At 39.1% G+C, this 23797-nt stretch overlaps 1 protein-coding gene across 4 annotated transcripts in view; it reads left to right on the top strand.

Moving 5' to 3' along the window:
* Dock4 (dedicator of cytokinesis 4) overlaps nt 1-23797 on the top strand; it is a 492219-nt gene that overhangs the window by 90672 nt on the left and 377750 nt on the right. The window lies entirely within an intron of this gene.

The raw sequence follows: 23797 nt of genomic DNA, 5'->3' as shown, positions 1-23797 counted from the left end.
TTTAATTTCAAAGTTTTACTGTGAGAATTAACATATAAAATACCTAGTAGTATGTCTGTCTGGCATGTAGTAGTACTCAGTAAATGAGAGCTACTGGTTAATACTTATTAGTTAGTGAATATCTCCTTTGTGAATTCCTGTAATACCCAACCACTAGCTGAATTATTTGTTCTTGCAGAGTAAAAAATAAAATAAAATACTTTCAGTCTCTCTACCATCAAATGGCTGGAGTAATCTAATTTTAATAACTGTATGTTTCAGACATTTGATGTCTAAAAATCTTTCCAAATGTTGTATTATTCTAAAATTAGCAAAGAAATTTTCAAGAAATTCTTAAGATCATGAAGTTTGGCTTCCAAGGACTTATTCAGTAGACATACTGCATTTGAACATATGCACAATACCGAACACAGTTATGCTTTCTACCCCTGCTCCTAACTAACATCCATAGGTGCATGTTCATATATCTGTATATATGTGTATTTGCAGAAGTTTGAATTACCTGTCTCATGAGCATGAATAGTTAGAAGTTGTTCATGGAATGCATCCTTTTCTATATGTTAACCTTTAATTCTAGTGTGACTAGTGAAAATAAGGGTACAGGTTTCTTATTTTGAGTGTATAAACTTTAAAAATATATTTTCTCTTTTTTCTACACTACTAATGTGGACAGAGTTTAATCTCATCAGAATTTTATGAAATTTGGGGCCAGATTTCCCTTTTGTGGCATTACAACATAATTTAAAAATATCAGTACTATAGAGTTTTATCTCCAAATCCTAACATGACATATGATCCATTGGATACAAATTTATATGGCGCTTACTGTTACTGTGGTATTTGTGCACAGGCTTTAGGACATAGACTAGATAAGTAATAAAAAGGAAGAACCTCACTATTTATATCAGCACTGAGCTGACCCTTCATATCCTTATGGAATTTCCATGAGATGGGTGCCCTTATAATGTCCATTTTATAGATAAGGAAACAGAGACTCAGAAAGATCAGCACTTCCCCAAGACCACAGAGGGGTTCATCTGGGATGAGAATTCAGGTTATGTAACCTCAGAGCTGACCCCTTACTGCTTCACAATGAAAGGGTTGCAGTTTCCAAAGTGCATTTAGGATACAGTCGCTTGGATTTAGTGCACATGTTGCTGTAGAAAATATGTTCTTGGACCACCCTTAATATGTCTGAGGCCTTCAGGTACCCACAGCCCAATAACATTCTAGGATCCTGAGACCATGTTTGGATTTTAATTTGAGAAGGCCAGATCTACTCTTTCCTGTGTTGGCCTGACCAGGACATTTTTGCCCTTACCTGCCGTCCTCTGCTATTGTCTGGGTTCTTGGTGTTCGAGTGCTACAAAGCAGTGAGAACAGAGGGTACAGTTCTGCGCTTGGATGTGGTGGAGGAGAATCTTTGAGCTAAGCCTCAGGGATCTACCGTTAATTCAGTTTCTTATATCTCCTCTTCTGTCGCCTCCCTTGCTCTGTGTATTTCTATTTTCTACTTCTTGTCATAGTGTTATTCCTTCTGCTTTCTCTAAGAATGTTGTATCTTTTCTCCTGTTCCAGGTCTGTGATGGAATGAACTAACTACTTGGCGATTGTCTAAGGTTGTTTTCACTGCCAATTATAGTTAGAAGTAGAACTAAAGTGACGAACTCTTGGTCTCATCTCTGCTTTTTCACATTGATGAAGTTTCACTAGGAAAAGAGGAAGATGCCTAACAGCCATTTGTAGGCCAGATTTCTAGGGAAAGACACACCTACATTTAGGGAACATGAAGATTTTGTGAGTGTTCTTGGCTATGAAGAACCTGGGCTGGTGCTCTGTATCCAACAGATGTAGAATTTGAGAAACAGTAGCAGGGTGGGCTGGAGGGCTGGGCTGGCAGTTGCTCCTGCTTCTTTTCTCCTTGCCACTGTGAACAGGCCGCTTTATTCATGGGCTGATGACAGGCCATGGATAGGTATCTTAAGGGTTCAAAAGGAAGATGGTCTTAACATCTTTCATTACAAAGGGAAGGAAGCTAGGAAAGGGAGTCTGCAGTAAGGGGAGAAGTATTAGTGGTGATAATTTCTCTGTATGATGTAGAACCATTGTGTATTTGTTAGTATATTTGTATATGAAGTCTGAGTTTCATTTTAATGGTGTGTTTGTCCACAATGTGTATTACCTTCCTAAAGTAATCTGCAATCTTCCTTCCTTACTCTAATTGGCTTGTCTTTGATTATCATTTGATAAAGTCCAATTAAGTGTGACAATAAGTTAGTTAATGAGTCCTATGAATTCTCTAAAGTGTAAGAAGAAGGAAATTCAGTTTAACCCAAATAAGCTCAAGGGATTTTTAGGGAAATGATTCCTTCTGTCTGGTTTCAGTGGTTTTGTTGTTATACAAAAAGGAGATCTGCAAGCAGATCTGAGATTTTTATGGACAATGGGGTTGGTTTGGTAAGCATGTTGACTTCCCTCAAGCAATAGCTCTGTGTGTTGTGTAGAGAATACCCCATGGTCTTCTGAGCCTGAAGGAGGGAGGCATTCTTAGAATGATGGATGAAGAAACATTTTAAGGTGAGTTGAATGGTGAGAAGCTTTTGGAATATAGTGGTATCTTTGGATGTCTGGGATTGACACAACACGAAGAATATGCAGGTCATGAAGTGTGGATTTGGACACAAACTTCTATCTTGAAGAAAAGCCATTCCAGGGCTGGGTGTAGTGGTGCATGCCTTTAATCCCAGCACTCAGGAGGCAGAGGTAGGTGGATCTCTCTGAGATCGAAGCCAACATGGCATGTTCCAGGCCAGCTGGGGCTGCAGGGAGACCCTGTCTCAAAAAAACAAAACAAAAAAGCCATGCCAGTTCTGCTGAAACAGCTCTTCTGAGTTCCTTAAAATCACTACACTGTGCAAAATTGCATAATGAAACCACAGTACTTTAGAGAAAAATGGAGCTAGAGATCTGCATTCAAGAACTTAGCAACACATTAAAAAAAGAAAAAAGACAAGAACCTAGTAAAAACGACTGATGGCATGGTTTTACACATGTTAAGTGGCTAAGAAATACTTAAAATTCAGAAATGCTGCAATAAATATTCATTTACTCTAGGGGGGCGGTTAACACCTTATGTTGTTGGCATGACTTGAGGCACAGGCAGTGACCAGAGGTGCAGATCAGTGCTTTAAAGGATGTGCAGGTGTTTTGTGAGTTGCCTCAAGGCTTGGTTCAGCTGAGCATGTTTCCCTAGTGTTTGTTTCAAAGGAAATCATGCTAAACAAACATGAAATTTGTGTTATGCACAAATCAGTCACTTTTATATCAATTTCATTGAAACAAATTTGTGTTTTTAAAACAAACATTATTGAAAATTGACTTTACAATAAGTGGTTTTGATTTTGTTTGTTCCCTTCAGTGTATTAGAAACATAAATGGAAATCCTTTAATTGGTCTAAAGAGTAGGCTCATCGGTGCCTTAGCTGTGAGTCCATTACAGAGGCCTGGGCTCATTCCCAGTGCCAGGTACAATGTGATGCTTGTAGTTGCTTGCTAATCTAGGCTTTCTCGTCTCTGTGCACATAAGCACTTTTTCTTTGTGAAAGGGGATGGAGCAAGCAGGTGCTTCTCTTTGGACAGTCATTATAAAATGGGAATTTCAAATAAAATAATGTATTATAAAAGGGATGGATGGATGAATGAATAAAATGTTTCCATTCGATAGAATGTTGATGCTTTGTTGTTTGGTTGGGAGAAGAATGAAGTACTGGGGCTCAGAATGTAGTTTGAGCACTTGCCTAACATGCACAGGGTGCACAGGGCCACACATAGATGCAAAAAAGGAATGTTGTAATGATGCATATTACAGTGGATGAACCCTGAGAACATTGTCCTCAATGAAATAAACCAGACATAAAAGATCATGTTATATGTTTCCATGTATATGAACCTTGTGTGCTTTTATCTGTCAGGATCATGACACCGAACAGTAGTTATTGTATTTTTCATCTCCTTGTACTTGCAGGAAAGAAAAAAAGAAGTTTCTTTAAGAATATTCTTGATGAAACAGTAAAATTCTCAACCCTGGGTTCACATTGTTTTGATACTTCATTAGAGAAAGTGGGAAGCATGCATGAAGCAGTTCTGTGGCATACTGAAGAGTGTTGCTTGTTTTTCTACAAAACACTTCTAGAATTGTTTGAGTGAAAAGAGGTGAACCAGCTGCTTTTTCATGGAACATCGTTTTACTTGGAAGAGTGAAGGCCACACTGATTATTATGACTTGGATGTTTGGCAGACATTGTCTTGGAAACAAATGGTGTGAGCCTGGCACTTTAATGTCACTAACTGACAGCATTTATTGACAGTGATAAAATTTGAACTTTTGAGCAAAAATGTAATTTTGGAAAATTTATATCTACTACTGAAAACCTAATAGAATTCTGATACTTTAGAACTTCTCTGATAGTTTGTGATGTTTTAATATTATGTGCTTTAACACATCAACATTTAGAAGATCTGTATTACCAAATGATTCAAGATTTTCTACTAATAGTCACTGGGAGTGGATGAGAGGGCTTGAATAAGACACAAGAAACTCTAGACAGTGGGATGGCCCATTTGTTCATATTTTTATTTAAGAAGCCACACAAAGCAGGTTGGGATTTCAGGACTGGGTCCTGCATGGACTGTGGTTGGATAAAGAACTAATAGTACAGATCTTTTAAATATTTGATAGATTTAGAAAGCAGCAGCATTTGTAAAGAAAGAAGTTCAAGTGAGTGAGCTGGTTGGTGACGAGGTGTGGTAGGTGCTAAGGAAAATGATGCTTTGTTTTGCTTTGGTCCTGATATATTTCTTTTAGTCCTTTATAAAAGTCTTTGAAAAGAAGTTAGTCTTACTGAAGCTTGTCTGTTATAGAGCAAGATTCAGAGAAACTACTTTTCTGAGGTGATTGTTTCCCTTTCATTGCTGTCTTTAATGATCAAAATTTCAAGCTGGACGTAGTAGCTCATACCTGTAATCCCAATATTGGGAGACTAAGCTAGGCAGATTGTAGTAAGGTAGAGGCCAGCTGGGGCTACATAGTGAGTCCTGGCCAGCTTTAGAAACTGAGACCTTGTCTCTAAAAATCTCCAAACAACCATGACTTCCTTTTTATCATTTACAGTGCTAATACTGCTGCTCAGTGTTTTTGTCAGCACCCCCTTTGCCTTTGTCTCATTTCAGTGTTTTACCAGGCTTTTGGTTCTTTTTCTTAGGTGCTAGAGACTTTGTGTCTCAGTCCTGGATACTAGTTTGGTATTTGTAAACTCAGGAACAGATCCATCTCCTTGGCCTTGAAATTGCTAAAACTGTCCAACACCCTACTTTTCCCTGACAGTTCCCTAATAATGGCCCCTTTCACTATGGCAACTGACCTAATTACAGGTATGAGCTGAGTTCACCCTCATGCGTAGTTTTTGCCAGATTTGGCCTTTGCTGTGCCTCAGCCTGCTGATGGCTTTGGTGAGAAGCTCCTGTTCAGCATGTGGCTCCCTCCTCACCCTCTTATAATAGCCCAACACATCCTTTAGACAATGTTAAGTACTAGGTGATGGCATAAGACTTGAGAGTCAGAAACCTCTTATGGAAAGGCAAAGGGAATATGTAGACTGTGAAAAAAAAAAAAGCAAGATGTGAAAATTCTTGCTGCAGCACAGGTATGTTGTGGGTAGGGTAGGATTCAGGTAGAGGATATGAGTACCTGTCCCAGCTAGGAGGGGAACTGCATTGCCCCTGTGGACTCAGATACTCTGCATATGAGAATCACTCCTCTAGCTGATCACCACTCTGAGCAACAGACACTAGATCTGAGGCAAACAGTGTCTGAAACAGGGTCCTGAGGACAGTCCTTGATGGGCATAGGGAGTCCCTGATCTGAAAGGGTACAGGCAGGAAGTCACCCTAAGCAGAGAAGTATCTGATGAGGACAAGGCCACCTTTGCCTTGGCACAGAGATTGCTAGCTGAGTTCACCCTCATGCATAGTTTTTGCCAGATTTGGCCTTTGCTGTGCCTCAGCCTGCTGATGGCTTTGGTGAGAAGCTCCTGTTCAGCATGTGGCTCCCTCCTCACAGGCTCAGTGTTGGGGTGCTGATGCAGAGATAGCTTATGTGTACTCTATCCTATTTAGTTTAATTTTGTGGCATATCCAGGCGTGTCTTTGAAGACAAAGGCTCCAAAATGGATGGCACGTGATACACCTCTAAATATGTCAAATTAAACTCAACCCAATGGAAAGTCATTGGTTATATGCATGCCAGTATATGTATCTATATGAAATGCTTATTTCCTTGAGTTTTTACTTTAATCATAATTGAGTTGTTCAAGTGTTAATGTTTTAAGAGGAGGTTGTCTAGTGTGAAATTTTCACCTTTATTGGCAAGTTATCTATGATATACATTTTAATGAAAAAAACAAAACAAAACACAACAGCCTCCTGTTCACATTGGGCAGTCCTGTGGCTTCCCTGGGATGGTACCCTCTGATACCTTTGCTTTGGGACACAATGAATTTCTCAAGGATGATTTTCCTGCAGGTTAACAACAGAAAGTAGTACTGTATTTAGAAATGCAGCCTGGTCGCTCACAAATATCCAGCATTTGTCTAATAACCATTCTCCCTGCAAACTTTTCTAAAACTTAGTGCCCTTGCTCTTCTGCTGAGGCACAATACTCTTAGAAAATCAATACATTCTTATTTTTAGTTCAGTGGTTTTACTTTGAGAGAGCAGGTGATCCAAGATTCAATATCATGAAAGCAAGTTGCATTTATGTGAGAGGTGGATTGCCTGACTTTATATAGTATTTTCTTGAAAAGAAAGTCTTGCTTTTTATACTTTAAGCTTCTGATGCGTTTTCTTCCTTCTCGGTATATCATTTGAAGCCTGCAGAGGAACTGAGCTGGCCTATGTTCATCCTGCTCCTCATGCTACCTGCTTTGGAGTCCTTACTGAGGAAGGGAACAAGCATAATCAGCAACATTTCCGTCTTATTGGAGATGGTTCTTGCAGCTGGGTCTTTTGCCATCATTGTCCCTTGCTTGTGGAGGTTCATTGGGAAGAGGCTTGTTGGGCGCATAGCTGCTGTACTCATGGTTAGACTGCATGATGCTTCTGCTGCCTTGGAGAGGCCTTGGCCTCCAGGCCTGCCATAGGACATCACCAGGTGGCCATGACTTCAGTGTCCTACTCCTAAGGGAAGAAATCTTCTCTCATAGACATCCTATAAGAGAGGCAAAGGTAATCTTCCATCAATCCTTTGATACTGGGTTGGGCAAGGGATCTTTTGTCCGTCTCTTCTTTGTGATATAGCTGCTCCCCTCTTCCCTCAACAAATAAAACTAGGCTTGACCCTGCAAGTGACTGGTCAGTTTTATATCCCTACTCCCTAACGATGCTCAGAAAAAATGGGTCTGGATGTATTTACTGCAAATTAAAATCCTTTGCATTCTATCGGTTTACATCCCAAGAAGCCAGATTACAACATCCATTTTCATGGTTGTTAGCAGTTGTTCAGTTTCCAGTGGCTAGGAGATGCAATGTGTGGGTGTTCTGACATTTGTCTTCCATAAATACAAAGAATGTAATTAAAGGTCAGATCCTGAAATGGGGTTGTAGTTTATTTTGATGTCAGTGGAAACTTATTGTGTTTGGCCAATGTTCTTTTAATGATCCAAGTTTTAAATGCCTTTTTAATTATCTAAGTTTCACTGAGGTCTGCAAATTAAGGTAATATAAATAAATGTCTGTTTGCCAGGAGGATTTTCTAACAGTATTCTCAATGGTCTAATAATAAATGGTGTAATTAAATGTATAAAATATTATACTGCCTTGTTTATTAATTGGGGTGGAAATTTCAATTCTGAGCTAGAATGATTATCTCTTTGACTTGTACTACCAAGTTTAAAGGTGTTATAAGCTACAATGAGGGTTTTGTTTAGGTCAGCTATGTTTTATTCCATTCCTCCAGTGATTCTATCACTAAGGTGTTTATGACACCTGGCATCATGTAATGAATACGAATTTAGAATTCAAGTTGTCAGTTGTTTGAAAGTGACATTTATTTTTTTCAAGCTCTTCTAAATTTCACTAGCAGTGAAATATCTTACAACTTATATCTGAGTGTGTAATTTCAGAAAGGATGTATGCTATACTGTTACTATAAAATAATCTCTCTCTTTCTCTCTTTCTTTCTCTGTCTCTGTCTCTCTGTCTCTGTCTGTCTCTCCCCCCTTTCTCTCTGTGTGTGTGTGTGTGTGTGTGTGTGTGTGTGTGTGTATTTTAAGAAAAACCAAGAAAACTTAGTGTCTTCATTCTTCCTATACAGTACACTGATCCAAATTCTGAAATAGTATTCTTATTGCATCTAAAAAGCAGATCGATCATTGATAATTTCTCTTTTGTATACATGTATACACCTACCAAATTCTGGGTTAACTCTGCGCATTGACATTTGAAGCCCTTGACTGAATGACATTAATAGAATACTGTTTTCTTGCCTGTAGATGGAATGATGATTATTTTTCCTGTTCATTCTTTGTCTTTATTTGTAGGAATTTCACCCATTCTCCAGGGTCCATCCCAGAATCCACTTTCATGTAATTTCTCCTGATTCTTCTAATTAAATAGCCCATCATTTTCCTTTTTTGCTATGGAACTTATGTGAAGTTCCCTGAAAAAGTCACAGCTGTGCTGAAGATTCTTCAGATTGCTTGACCGATTAGAACTTCATGATTGTGGCAAGCTGGAATATTCTGGATTAAGAGTCCAAATTTTCTTGAGTTGATCTGTGTATGTGCCTGTCCGTGTGCCTGTGTGTGTGCCTGCCTGTGTGATTGTGTTTGTGTGTGTGTGTCTTTATATGCCTGTGTGCTTCTCTGTGGGTGCATGTTTCTAATATGTGTGTGTGTGTGTGCCTGCCAGAAATCCTGTGTATGTGCCTGTACCTGCCTGTCTGTCTATATATTTTTGTCTGTCTGTCTGTCTGTCTCTCTCTCTCTCTCTCTCTCTCTCTCTCTCTCTCTCTTTCTCTCTGTGTGTATATACTATGTGTATGTCTGAGCACTGGCACATGTGTGCCACAGTGCACATGTAGAGGTCAGAGAACAACTTTTTGGAGTCAGTTCTCTCACTCTCCTTTTTGAGGCAGGGTCTGTCTTGTTTCTGCCACCCTGGGAACTCCAGTCTAGCCCATGAACTTCTGGGTGATTCTCTTGTGTCTGCCTCCTATCTTTCTGTAGGAGTGCTGGGATTACAGATGTGAGCACCACCCCATTGGACTTTTTAATGTGGGTTCCAGGGGTTGTGAGGCCTGAACAGCAAGCATTTCACCTGCTGAATCATCTTGCTGGCCCATCTTGGGTTGTTTTAAGTTTCCTTGATAGCCATTTATTGGGACTGAGGAGATGGCTGCACAAATGTGAAGACTGGAGTTCAGTTCCCCAGCTCCTACATTACAAAAACAAGCAAACAAAACAGCACAAAAACTAGTAGATGTGTTGGCATCCTTGTAATCTGGAGGCAAAGATAGAATCCCTGAGGTAAGATGGCTAGTGAGACCAGCCAAATTGCTGAGCTCCAGGTTCAGTGAGCGATCTGGCCTTAGTAAATAAAAAGTGGAGAGTAATGGAGGAAGACACCCAATCTCAGGCCTCCAAAAGCATGCACATGTGCCCATACATGGGAACATGCACGTAAATATGTGCACACCCCCCAGAGCCATTTATTATCCATCTCTGTATCTGACCTAACTTCAAATAGAACCTTTAGAATACATTTTTAGTAGAGCACTAGCTTTAACAACCCCCAAACTAAAAATATCTTCAGATAATATTCAAAACCCATGGCAGAATTCTGTAGCCTGTCTGCCTGCCATCTCCACCAATGTGTTTGGTAAATATAATGATTTATGAAGTTCACATAACCACTTTCATTGTGGAACATGTCATTTGGTGTTTTTTTTCAGAGTGCCTGTAGCAGTTTACTAAGGCTGCCATGACAAATTACCAGGGACTTGGAGGCTTAAACAGCAAAAATTTCTTTTCTTGCAGTTTTGGAAACTGGAAGTCCAAGACCAATATCCTTGATTTCTCCTGGCTTTGGTTTGCAGACAGTTTCCCTCACTGTGTCCTCATATGGCTTCTCTGTGCTTGCACTACCTTAGTGTCACATCCTCTACTTAGAAGGACACTAGTCAGACTGTATGGTGCCTACTCACATGACCTAATTTAACCACAATTACTTCTTGAGAGGATTTGTCTCCAAACAATCATTCTAAGATATTGGGGGCAAAGACTAGGACTTCAGTGTAAGACACTGAGGGGATTGGTACAACTTGATTCATTACAGTGACTATTTTATATATTATAAAGCATCCCCTTTTTCCTATCTCTCATTAGACTGGGTATTTGTAGGCAGGACCATATAAAAATAGGACCATTAGGTTCTAGTATAATGCTTCATAATAAATAGTCATTAAATATCTGTTGAATTTAATTTCAATTAAATCAACCCCTTAAGAATTTAGTGTAGTTATTAGACTTTTATGGGAATGATCTATGGGCAAACATGATACTTAAAATTATTTTATGGATTGGTCCCAATGGTGCTAAGTGATTTATTTATTGCCAGAACAATAAGTTATTCTCTTTCCCTTCAGACTTGAGTAATGCTCATTTTACGTGTATGTATGTGTGTGTGTGTGTGTTTGTGTGTGTGTGTGTGTGTGTGTGTGTGTGTGTCTGCACCTCTCATTCTTATCAACACAAGGTAGCAGAAAGTTAAGGCAGAATGTAACGTGTCCGTCTTCTAATTTTACACAGCACTCTTCACTGTTCCTAGCCATCGTTTGCTGCATTCAGTTGGCAAATGCTGAGGAACACTGAGTGTCATCAGCCAATTCTTTTTGCTCTCTGAGGTGGTGACATCAGAAACCTCATGAAGACATGCTACTCAGAATTAGATGTTCCTTGGGAACACTTAGGAAGTTGGCACTGGCTAGGTTAAGAAGTGATAACTCCCATTTGGAAACTTACAGGGCTTTAAGCATTTCTACCACCTACTATTGCATAGATTCCTGGCTGCTCTATCACTTACATGCCCTCCACCCCCAATTGCCCGTCTTGTCATAAATCTTTGCTGTATGTTTTAAAGAATGTCTGGCATCAGTACCTCTGCATGCCAGTGTGTCCATGCTTTGCTAAAAAAATGTCTGGTTAACTTCTCACCTTCACTTACAAAGTGCTGTCTATGTCTATGTTGTAGTTTGTGTTGAGAGTTATCCTCATAGTAGTTGAAGGATGTTGAAGGAAGAACCAATTCTATGCTCAGCTTTTTGACAAACAGCTTTTATCGGAAACCTTCCCCAGAGAAAGAGGCATTTAGTGCAGTGTGTCTGAAGGACCTGTGTTCCTCCACATGTCAAGGTACCAGATTCTTTTAAATTGTACTGTGTATCTCCTATCACCTTGGTCCAATGTTATGCACTCTTTAGCTGAAAGCTACCTAAGAACCCCAGACAGAGTCTGCTGTAGAGTTCATTGTGTATGACATGTCTGTCTCAGTCCTTCAGATAAAAATAAAGCTCCTATTAAGAAATTTCCTTTAGCTAGGAACGGTGGCACCCATTTAATCCCAGAACTCGGGAGGCAGACGCAGACATATCTCTGTGAGATTGAGGCCAGCTTGGTCTATATAGCAAGTTCTAGGCCAGCTAGGGCTACAGGGATAATTTCAAAACAACAAAAATAAATAAATAAATAAATGAATAAATGAAAATAAAAAGAAATTTCCTTTAGAATTTGGTGGCTCTGTTCCCCAATTTCATCAGGAAAGCATTAAATCCAATTCACAACCTAGTCAGATAGCTAGTGTTTGCATTATGATTTTTTTCATGATTATTAAATTTGCTTTAACTTAAAAATAATTATAAATGACTAAAAAGTGTTTAAAATGTCAGCTAGACACCCTGTTCCCCAGCTTCCTGCCAGGGTGTCTACTTTTTTTTTTTTAAAGGCATGTTGTTGTTGTTTTGAAAAAAGTTTAGATTTTCGGTTTTTTACACTTATTTCTCTATATGTATTGTATAGATTTCTTATTGTTACTATCATTAATTTATTTAGGGAAAGACTGAAAAAATGAAAGCTAATTAATAGGGAGGTACACTTAGCATCTTATAACCTGTCAGTTAATCTAAGCACAACTCAGATCACCTTCTGTGGGGATGGTGACTTTGGAGTTTGGCTATTTGAGTGTAATCTCTCACTATCGACTGTGGCACACTTCTGATAATGGCTAATATTTCTTTATTTTTTAATTATTCTTTGTGTGATATGGTGTGTGTGTGTGTGTGTGTGTGTGTGTGTGTGTGTTTGAGAAAGGGTCTCCTTATAGCCCCAGCTGTCCTGGAACTCATTATATAGAGCAGGCTGGCCTTGAACCCACAAAGATCTGCTTGCCTCTGCCTCCCAAGTGCTGGGATTAAAGGTATGCGCCACCATGCCCATCTATTTTTTTTTTTTATTATTCTTAACAGCATGTTATACTAATAATCTTTGGGAGATAATCTAAAGTGAAACTTTCGATTCCTCACTCAGAATAGTTATTCTTGATAATGCATCCTTCCCAGCATTACTGATTTTAGTCTAGTTTGAGCCCATTTACTGCTTATGATTGATGTCTCACCACTGAACATTGGCCTAATTCTGTACTATTCTGTGCTGGTCTGGAGACTTCAAGGTAAGTTGGGGTTAGGGACAGCCTGTGAAGGATCTAACAAGCTAGTTTGAAAAATTCATCTGGTCTGAGTTCAAGGGATCAGGACAAAATGGTCAGGTCAGACTAAGGGTAGATGATGTGGGGTCCTGAGAACAAAAGTGATCATCTATTCTTCCCATGCAGATCACAAACATTTTGAGACTTCTGCTTTATGCATGTTTATATTCTTTCTAGATTACTTTCCACAAATTTAAAACACAGTAGGTCATTTGGGTATTTTCCTTCTCAAAAGAAGTACTTTATTCTTGTGCACGCAGATTATGCTTTTTGTCCATCACAGAGGGACTGGTGAGTGGGACTCAGGATCCCAGTTCTGATTCTCAGAACTTGGTAAAAGCCAAGGTTAATTTTAAGACTTGGCAGTTCCCTTGCAATCAGACAGCCAAATTTTAGGAGCCATGGCTTGCAGTTATGCTTGGAGAGGCTGTAAAGGTTCTAAGTTGGGATTTTTTTTCACCCTTTCTCTTTTGAGGTCTATATTCTAATGACAAGTTTGCTTAATGAGGCATTCTATCTCAATGGCGTACTTAAAAGTAATTCAATAACGGCCACATGTTATGATTCATATTCCAGAATACACAGTAGCACTAGCACATCTGTGGGTCCCATTATAGGACTGAGAAAGAGTATTAACCTAGCTAACCCCTGTTCATTAATGGCCACTATGGTAGGAATAACCAGAAGTTTTCTTTGCAGAGACTGTGACTGGGCACACACTAGTCCTCAGCAGTGAGGAGTGAGGTGGGTGACCTTGGGGTTGCTGTTCTCTTGGGGATGAAGTTCTGCTGAAGGGGAAGTGGCCTTCCATAAGTTGGTATTCTTTTGCCCTGAATGGATGGGCAGGACAGGGACCAAGGTCCCAAAGAAAAGGAAAGATTGTTCAAGAATGCTCTTAAAGGATACTTGTTGGTTTGCAACTTTGAAAAATTCTGTGTGGATCATCTTTCCTCAGCTCACCCAACCTTAAGAACCTTTGATTTTATGGACAGAATCAAATATATCACAGCTCTCGTTCTTCTGAATAAATAAGGCAGGAAAGCAGACTTTGTGGTTTTCCTCTGACTCTCAAGAACCTGGGGCTGGGCCAAAGAAGGAGGAGGGAGGCACTCTGAACTTGTGGTTAGGATTTCTCATCTGAGCTCAAGTTCCCATTCATTTTCCAGTGCTTCTGAACCTTCTTAAAAAAATTTAACCTTGTTCTGACTTTCCATTTACTTTCCAAGTTTGAGCATTTTGATTAAGAATTCAAAACAGAGTGGGGTATGGTAATGCATACCTTTAATTCCAGCACTGGGGAGGCAGAGACAGGCCAGCAGATCTCTGTGAGTTCAAGGCCAGCTGATCTACAAAGTGAGTTCCAGCTGGGGCTACAGGGAAATCTTGTCTCAAAAAGACCTCTCCCCCCCCAAAAAAAAGGAATTCAAAACAAAACTAAACACAATGTGCTAATTTTCTTACATGAAGTCAAATAAATATAAGTTTTAAAATGAAACCATTTCATATATTTTGAGTTAGCTTTGTAGATTTTGTATTACATATTAATTTATTTCTTTTCTTTGCACCTGTGTGTATGTGTGTGGGCACCTGTATGCCACTGCATGTATATGGAGGTCAGAGGAAACCTGCAGGAGTCAGTTCTCCTTTACTATGTGGGTCCCCAGGATTGAACTCAGGTCATGTGCCATGGCAGCAAGTGCTTTTATTGACTGAGCCATTTCACCAGCCTAACTTTGTAGGTCTTTTAAGTGAATTATATGCAGTATCAGATAAACTCAGACGTGTACAAGTCAGTATAATTAGAGACGGAGACTTAGGTACCTTTGAGTTCCTTCATTTTAAGAAGGAGATTCTAAAATATTTTTGAACTTCATATTTTATTAACTTAAAAGTTTTATTAATGTAAATTGGATTTTTAAAGGCTAATCCATTCTTAAACACTAATTTCTGACACTGAAACTGGCATGCTTAAAGGAACTCTTCTAAGCATCTTAGTTATTCCTTATGACATTCAATGAGGTAGTCATCTAACCTGTCATTGTTCATTCATGTTGCTCTAAGAGAAATGCCATGGAATACATAGCTTAAGCAGCAGTATTTCTGGAGCTTGAGAAGAAGTCGCTGTCAGATTGAGAGTCTGGTCAGAGCCAACTTCCTGGTTCATACATGGCACCTTCTCTCTGACTCATCACATGGTATAAAAATCTCTGTTCATGGGCTGGAGAGATGGCTCAGCCATTAAGAGCACTGACTGTTCTTGCAGAGGACCGGATTTGATTCCTAGAACCCACACAGCAGCCAAAAACTGTAACTCTATTTCCAGGGGAATGGGGAATCTGACACCCTCTTCTGACCTCTGTGGGCACTGCACAACATGGATGAATTTACAGGCATGCAGGTATTATATACATACACAAATATAATTAACTAATTAATTAAAAAATGTTTCTCCATTCACAAGGATCATGCTCTCCTGGACAAGTCACACCCCAAAGACCCTATATCACAGTGCCATTAGTAAAGCAATTCACCATATGAATTTTGAGGCAACACAAACCTTCATTCTATCACAGCACCTTTCCCAAGCCACTGGGCTGGAAAATGGCAGGACTGGGTTTTAAACCCTGGCAGTTTGCTCTAGAGTCTTACTTCTTTTTTAAAAAAAAATTATTTTATTTATTTATTTATTTATTTTATTATTTTATGTGTATGTGTGTATTGCCTGCATGTAGGTAAGTGCACCCATGTCGTGCAGTGCCCACGGAGGTCAGAAGAGGCTGTCAGATCCCCTGGGACTGAAGTTACAGACAGTTGTTAGCTGCCGGAATTTGAACCTGGGTCTTCTTCAAGAACAACCAGTGTTCTTAACCACTGAGCCATCTCTCCAACCCCTTATTATTTTTATTTTATTTTATGTGTATGCATGTATTGCCTGCATGTGGGTAAGTGCACCATGTTGTACAATGTCTGCAGAGATCAGAAGAGGCTGTCGAATCCCCTGGGAATGGAGTTATGGACAGTTGTTACCTGCCATGTGGGTGCTGGGATTCGAACCCCGGTCTTCTTCAAGAACAACCAGTGTTCTTAACCACTGAGCCATCTCTCCAGCTCTGAGTCTTACTTCTTAATGATTGTGTTGTCTACTTTAAGCATCCACAGTGTGTTGAACTCCCCTCTTCATTTATCAGTTTCTCAGTCACTTGTTCACAAGTCACATGCTCACAAGATGTACAAGCAATCTTCAGATCACAGAGAATGTATTGCAGAGTCAAGAAATCCCTTCTGCTAAAGGAAGTGGGGCTAGTGAATCTCAGGAAAGCCTTGAATGCTCTCATCTAAGGATAGGTTTAAGGGAAGGACTGAAGGATACAAAGACAGTAAGAACAGTTAGTCAGCAAGCACAAAAAGCAGAAGGTGCAAGAATATGCTGCAGATCTGACTGAGAGCAAGAGGGAAGATGAATGCATTTGCTGGTGTGAAAAAGGCAAAGCAGTTATGATTGGAAAAAATATTGCTCTGGAGTTTAAAAATATCAAGACAGAACATTCTGAGGGATTTCATTGTATGAAAAATCATAACAACAATAAATATAAAATTAAACAGAGAATTTCTTTGGGAAGTTGGCACTGGGTCATGACTCTTCTTGGTCTGTGGGTAGCCTTTGTAATAAGCCCTTTTATTGGTCCCATTTGTCTTTTGACATAGACTTGCTTGGTACTAAGCAATCATGGGTAAAAAAAATCAAGCCTTTTTATGACATCTGTCTTACCCTCTGGGACTGGAGCTATGGCATAGGCAGGGTCACTGTTGTCTTGATTCAAAAACATTTTGAGTGCTATATTACAGATGAATTTCCTAAGTAGCATGTGAAATATGTAATAAATCATAATGACTTTACCCTGGAATAATGGAGCAGCATTTATAGTGGTATTTTGTCTGCCTGTGGTAAAATTGTTTGTTAATTCTGAGTGGATGAGGGTTTTATGTGTGTGTTTTAATTTTTTAATACATTCTTTATTTTATGTGTATGAGTATTTTGCCTGTATGTATGTAAGTGCACTCATGCATGCAGTACCTGTGGAGGACAGAAGAGAGCTTTAACTCCCTTAGAACTGGAGTTACAGATGGTTGTTAGCTGCTGTGTGGGTGCTGGGAATTGAATCCCTGTCCTCTGCAAGAGCAGCCAGTGCTCTTAACCATCAGACCATCTCTCCAATCCCTTGTTGGGTTGTTGACTTTAGAAGTGGTGCTCATAAGGTGGATACAGTGGCACATGCCTTCTCTGGGCTACATGAGATCCTGTCTCAAATCAATCAATCAGCAAAACAATATTAAAAATGGTGCTCAAAGGGGGCTTCTTCCTACTCTGTGTGTCCTCTTCTCCCATCCTTCACTATATAACTCCAAAACTAAATTCCCAGAAGCCTCTTCTAATAGAAGGCTGCCTACTCCCTTTAAACTTCTTAGTCTTATCTGTGCACTTGGTTATTGAAGTCTAAATTCAAAGGTCAGAGTGTGGAATATGAGGTGCTCTTTATGGAGGTATTTGTTCTGGATGCTTCCTTTAGTTCACCTGACTTTTGTGGGACAAGTTGGGGGGGGGTATATGTAGGGGATGTATATACCTATTTGTGTGTGTACATGTGCATGCAGCTGCAGGTGTACATGCGTGTGAGTATGTATGGAGGCCAGAGGTAGATGTTGGATGTCTTTTGCAATTTCTCTCTATCTTTACATTTGAGGGTTAGGGTTAGGGTTAGGGTTAGGGTTAGGGTTAGGGTCTTTCACTGAACCTGGAGCTCGTTGACTCTGCCAAGCTGGCTAGCCAGTGACCTCCAGGAATCTATCTCTTTCCTCCTCAGGCTTGGGATTGCAGCTTGCCACCGCTCCTGATTTTTTACGTGAGTTCTGGGATCTTAAACTCAGGTCCTCATGTTTATGTAACAAGTGCTTTACTCACTAAGCCATCTTCCCCACCCCATCCATGTGACTTTTGCATGAGATCTATGTATTTCTCTCTATCTGTGTGTCCAGATATATAGCTCTATGAAGAGATGCTGCTTTTATTTATTTATTTTTAAATTTAAAATCATTTATCATTTGTGTATGTGTAGGGGCATGCATGTGCCACAGTGTGAGTGCACGTAGAGGTCAGAGAACAACTTTTGGGAATCAGTTCTTTCCTTCCACCATGTGGATTTCAGGAATCAAACTCAGGACATCAGACTTGGTGGCAAGCACTTTACCCTCTGAGCCATCTTCTTGGCCTCATGTTTTTATTATTCACAGTCTCAAACCCCATCATTGCCTTTGATATCTGTTAGAATATCAACTGTGTGCTTGACCTGGAATATAGAAGTGATATGGTAAGATTCTTGAATTCTCTGAGCTCTGAGTCCAGTAGAGGAGATAGAGGTGATTTTTGATATATGTAATCCTGGATATCGAGTGGGAGTTAATAGAAATGCCTAGATATCTCCATTTTATAGAAAATTGCCTAGGTATGGGGATGGGGTGAGAGGCTCTTGGGATGAATCTGAAGTTGCAGTTCTCCAGACTGGTGTGACAGGCAGGATAGGGGCTCCTAGGCAGACCCTGGGAGCTTCCATAGCTATTCCTCTCTGCCGGGGAATTAATTGCCTGTCCTTAGCTATTCTGTCTTCTTCCCAAAGGGACTGGGCATGCTGTTAACAAATTAAAATGCATATATGTTCCTCAGTGAATCTCAAGGGAGTACCAGAGATCTCAAAAGAACACTGTCCAAACTAACTACTACAGGGTGGGATTATGTATAATTGTCCCCTGGGGTTCTCCAATTTCTGCAGTTGCTTCTCATACTTTCTAGCATGTGAACTATAACTATATCGAGAGTATATGAAATGCTTTGTTCTTAACATAGCATCCTTGTGTGCAGTTGAAAGGAGGCTGATAGTTGGCATATGTGTATTTGAAACACAGTTCATTTTTATTGCCAGCATTTATTTTTGTTAAAATATTTCATGGAATCTAAAAATATATGATTGTGAAATTATAATAACTTTGAACATTAAGAGAATAAAATACTATTTATGAGTCCATGTTTTGCAAATATACATCATAGTCTGGTTTGTGCAATCATTTCACCAAAACAAAATCTGCTCATTATTTTTCTGTAGTTAAAAAAAAAATTTATAGCCTGCCTGCAGTTGTGTCATTAGTAATGTGTTAATAGATTCAAATACCAACAGATACATTTATAAATGTGAGGTGGTGGCTAGTTGCTTCTTCTGTTGTGTTCATTTAGCTAGTTATCTTTTTGTAAGTATTATTTTTCTTAATATATGCAGATTGTGGGGTTTCTGGCCTAACTTCATACTTGGTTGGCTAATTATTTGGTTTGTTTTGGTTTCGTTTGCTTTTTGGAGGATTGTAAGTTTTCCCCTTTTTGCTCCTTTTTTGGGTGTATTTGGTTGATTGAAAGACACACTTTTTTAAAATGATATATGTGTATAATAAAGTCTGTGAGCCTAAAAGAAAACCCTGTTTATTCATGAACCCAGTCAATCCACTTGCCAGATTAGTGAACTGCCTACCCTGTGCTATGATGGTTGCTGAGAGGGGAAATAATCTTAACCTTCCCTGACCTTATGGGACTTTACAATGAAGCATTAGGGACAGGCATTCATTGAGAAAATAAATATGTAAATATGTAATTATCAGTTGTGTTAAGCAACACAACGAACTGTTTTTCCCTCTTTATTAAAGAGAATAAGGAGCTACTATTAAAGAGGGGCCAGTAAGTGGGTCCTGCTGTAGTTACGGTTATCTGGGCTGGCCTCGTCTGAGAGTCTGAGGGATCATTGATTTGCCTTCAAGGCTATACACAAAGGTTCTATGTTTTAAGAATGTAAATTTCTCCTACACCTTTTCCCCCAGGATTATGAAAGTTCGTGCTTCTTAGATTATTTTAAATTCAGTGTGTGTTCATTAAAGTCTCATATTCTTCTCTATCTGTGCTCTATTGTGTGTGTATATATATATATATGTATATGTATACACAACATAAAAGCTAGTCAAGGACATTTTATATGATTGTATATGTAAGAAACTTGTACAATTATATAACTTCCTTTAGGAGTGAACAGATAATTTTGTAGACATTGAGCAGGGGATGTAGATTGTCATCACATTTTTTGTGCTTATCGTGTTTCACTGTGATGCTTGCTCATCCTTCATCCTTGTGCTCTGTGCAGTGATTGTGCAGCATGGGAACATTTGAGGTGCCAGGTATAAGAAAAAGAATGTGTTTCCTGAAAGTGTATGCTGTTCATATATAGCCTTTTAGAGTCTTGGTTGTATAACAGTTTTTGATGCTGAAATACACAAAGAATCACTTGAGTTCCACCAAGAAATTTCAGTTTCCCATATAAAAACTTTGGCGTTCTAAACTATGGAGACCGGGAGATACTGTAACTGTTAATATTCTTAAGCTCACTCCTATATCTCTACCTGATGATCAGGTGGTTGTTAATGAGAGTTCTCATAGGCCTGGAAGTGCTTTTGGAAACATCTGTCTATCCATTTACTTGTGTGGTCCTTGCAAACAGTACTGATCAGAATGCAGAATTATTCATCACTAAGCATATTGCTATAAAAATATTATTCCAAATACGTTTGGCTTACACAGAGAGTATCAGAGGCTGGCAAAACAGCCGGAATCCTTCTTATCCTTCTACTTATAGCTTTTAAAGATTTTCTGTGTTTAGTCCTTTCCTGAGGTCTGGAACCAATCGTTTTCCTAGCCAAGAAAGTTTATGAACCCTTAGGTTGATGGTTTGAGGCTTGGCAGCCTTTTTGTCTCTGGTCCTCTAGTTTACTGCTTAGGCTCTGCTGCTTCAGCTTCCCTCTCCCTTTAGGTCAAGTTGGTTTTTAGGTGGTGATCAGGTCTTTTGTTCCATTCCTGTGCTCTGTGTCTGTGTGCTTTGCCTGGTGCACATTCTGTTTATTCTACACTGAGACCCTGTCCAGTCCCTGCCATACTCCTTGGACTGAACGAAGCTCTGCTTTGGAGCCCTGCCCCTCAGCTTCTCTCATGCAGACTTGCTGCTTCTCTCTCACCAGATGATGTGTAGTTCTTGGGCTCCTGCCAATACTGTGCCTGTGGTCCATTGCCACCATGTCCACTTGCTCCTTCTCTATGGTCTCTTGGCCTTTGATTTACTGTGTAGTCTTCTGGGACCTTTGCTAATCCAATACATCTTTGTCCTTGGGTCTGACCAGCACCAATCCTCACTCATTTTGTAATATCTTTGACATATAACACTGTCCTGGCTAGTGGGTAGAACTTAAAGGTGTTAGGTATTTATTGAGCTCCAGCCGTGTAAAAAGTAGTATTTTGTATTCTGACACAAAGGTGAGTGAAACTTGATTTTGCTTTCTAGTGTCCCATATTATTAGGAGAATGCAATAAAAAAAACACAATAAAATTATCACATGATGCCTGATGGGTTAAAGATGGCCTAAAATATTCTACACACACAGGTTTATATCATTGAAGAACTTACCTCAGAAAGACCTTATTATATCCATTTTTTTTAAAACAATTACTGGGCACACCTTAATTCACAAAATTTACTTAGTTTTCTTTTTTAAATAATTTTATTTTGGAGCTGGAGAGATAGCTCAGCAGTTAAAGGCACTGACTATTCTTTGTAGAGGACCCAGGTTCATTTCCCAGCATATACATGGCAGCTAACAACTGTCCGTGACTCCAGTTCCAGGCGATCCAACACCCTCTTCTGACCTCCACGGCCATTGCATGACATGGGTGCACCTACCTACATTCAGGCAGTATATTCATACACATAAACTAAAAGAATAAATAAAATCTTAAAAAACTTATTATTTTTATTTTATGTGTATGAGTGTATTGCCTGCATGTACGTAGATGCACCTGTGTTGTGCAGTACCCACACAGGTCAGAAGAGGATGTTGGATCCCTTGAAACTGGAGTTATGGAAGGTTGTTAGTTACCATGTGGATGCTAGGAACTGAACCCATGTCCTCTGCAAGAGCAGCCAACATTGAACCATCTCTCCAGCCCCTATTCAGTTTTCTTAAGGGAATTTGGTAAAATGCTTTCATTTCATGGTTTGCTTCTCTAAAATTTCTTACTTTTATTTTGCGTCACTCTACACCATTGAGCTTAATGAAAGTATTTGAAATTAGCTTGCATGGATTAGAGAAAATGAAGCCATTTGTCAGTTCAGTTATTCTTATCACAGCAGGAGAACGAGGACTTCTGGGAAATGCTTGCTGAATTCTTTGTCTACATGATTCGTTGTTGAACAATGCCAGAAAATATCAAGTGTCAGTTGGTTACATATTCTCTAAGATTATAAGTTTGAGGTTCAACACCCTTAGGAATTTTGTTTACCATTTCTCCTTTTTAAATTTTATTTTATTTTATTTTGTTTGAGAGAAAGTCTCCTTGTAGCCCCAGTTGGCCTGAAAGGTGCTATGTAGACCAGGCTGGCTTTGATCTCACAGAGATCCACCTGTCTCTGTCTCTAGAGTGTTAGAATGAAAGGCACTTTGCTTTATTTTAAAGTGAATTAAATATTTCTTATAGGAACTAAAATCCTTTACCTCCTTTTGCCTCCCCTTTTCCTTTAAGTAACAGTGATCATTCAGTGATTTAGCATGATTCTCTCAATTCTGTAGTATTTCTTTTTGTTGAGTCCAGTCTGCTCATGTTCTGTATGAAATAAAGATGCTTAGCCATATAATTTAAAGCCTGATTAATGGATGTAAAGTAGAAGAATGCTTTCCAAGGTTGCACATTATTCTGTTGCTCTATGGAAATTCACTGTTGTGTGATTAAAGTATACTCTTATGCTTTGAACAGTCTTCAGCTTCAGAACATCTCTTTGTTACTGAGCTCCTCATTTTCTATCACATATGATAATTTTTTTATCTCTGAGGTATACATCCTATTTTAATATGCAGTTGTCATGTTTATGTTTTTCAAGTTAGGCATATCTAAGCTTGTGTAACTTGAAAAATGTCCTTTTCCAACTTGAAGTACTGATACCAACTAGAGGTTCCTGAGGTGCAAACCCAGTTGTTGGAAGTTTTGATGTAAGACCATCTCCATTTGAAACAATCATTTGGGAAGGAGGAGGCTCACCGAAGTGCGGTTGTTTCCCTTAGTCCTCTACTGTAAGGCTTGCCACTGTGTCACAAGTGAAACTCGCCATAGCCCGTCCCTCATCTGACAGTGGAATATTTTCTGTGTAATGACTAATAATATAAGCTATAGCAGAGAAACGTTGTTGAAGTGAAAATTATTTTATTTGGGGGTGATTAAATGAATGATACATTTGTTCCTGAGATAAATAGAAGATTTTGCCTTTGAAAGAAGCAGTTTGACATATTTCAGTGTAGCCATGTGCCAGTCTGGAGCTGTTATTTCATTATGTGTTTCTGCTTATTGTAGGTACAGCAGTAGTCTTACACATTATTCAGGTCCAATGTGCAGTTCTATGATGAGAGCTACACTTAACTGCTTTTGAATTTAAACATAGCTATTTTAACTCCCCCCCTTTTTTAATATGTCAGAGAGCCATACATTTTAAAAATAAGGATATAGAGACCTAGTGGATAATTTTTAAAAAATATTTTATGTATTATATTTATTTTTAATGTCTATAAGCGTATTGTCTACATGTATGTAAGTGCATCCATGTCATTCAGTGTCCACCGAGGTCAGAAGATGGTGTCGAATTCCCCTGGAACTGGAGTTATGGATAGTTGTTAACTGCCATATGGGTGTTGGGAATTGAACCTGGGTCCTCTGCAAGAGCAATCAATGCTCTTAACTGCTGGGCCATCTCTCCAGCCCCTGGAGTCAATATTTTTATCTCAAAATTTAAATAGAAGTTTAAAAATCACACTTTTTATAAAGTTATATTTATTTTACATGGGTCTTGAGTAGTCTGTTGCT

This window comes from Nannospalax galili, unplaced genomic scaffold (genome assembly GCF_000622305.1).
Source record: "Nannospalax galili isolate Female #2095 unplaced genomic scaffold, S.galili_v1.0 scaffold674, whole genome shotgun sequence".
In the NCBI taxonomy this organism is placed as follows: domain Eukaryota; kingdom Metazoa; phylum Chordata; class Mammalia; order Rodentia; family Spalacidae; genus Nannospalax; species Nannospalax galili.
Note: the sequence above shows the minus strand (reverse complement) of the source record. Positions and strands in the feature narration are given on the sequence as shown.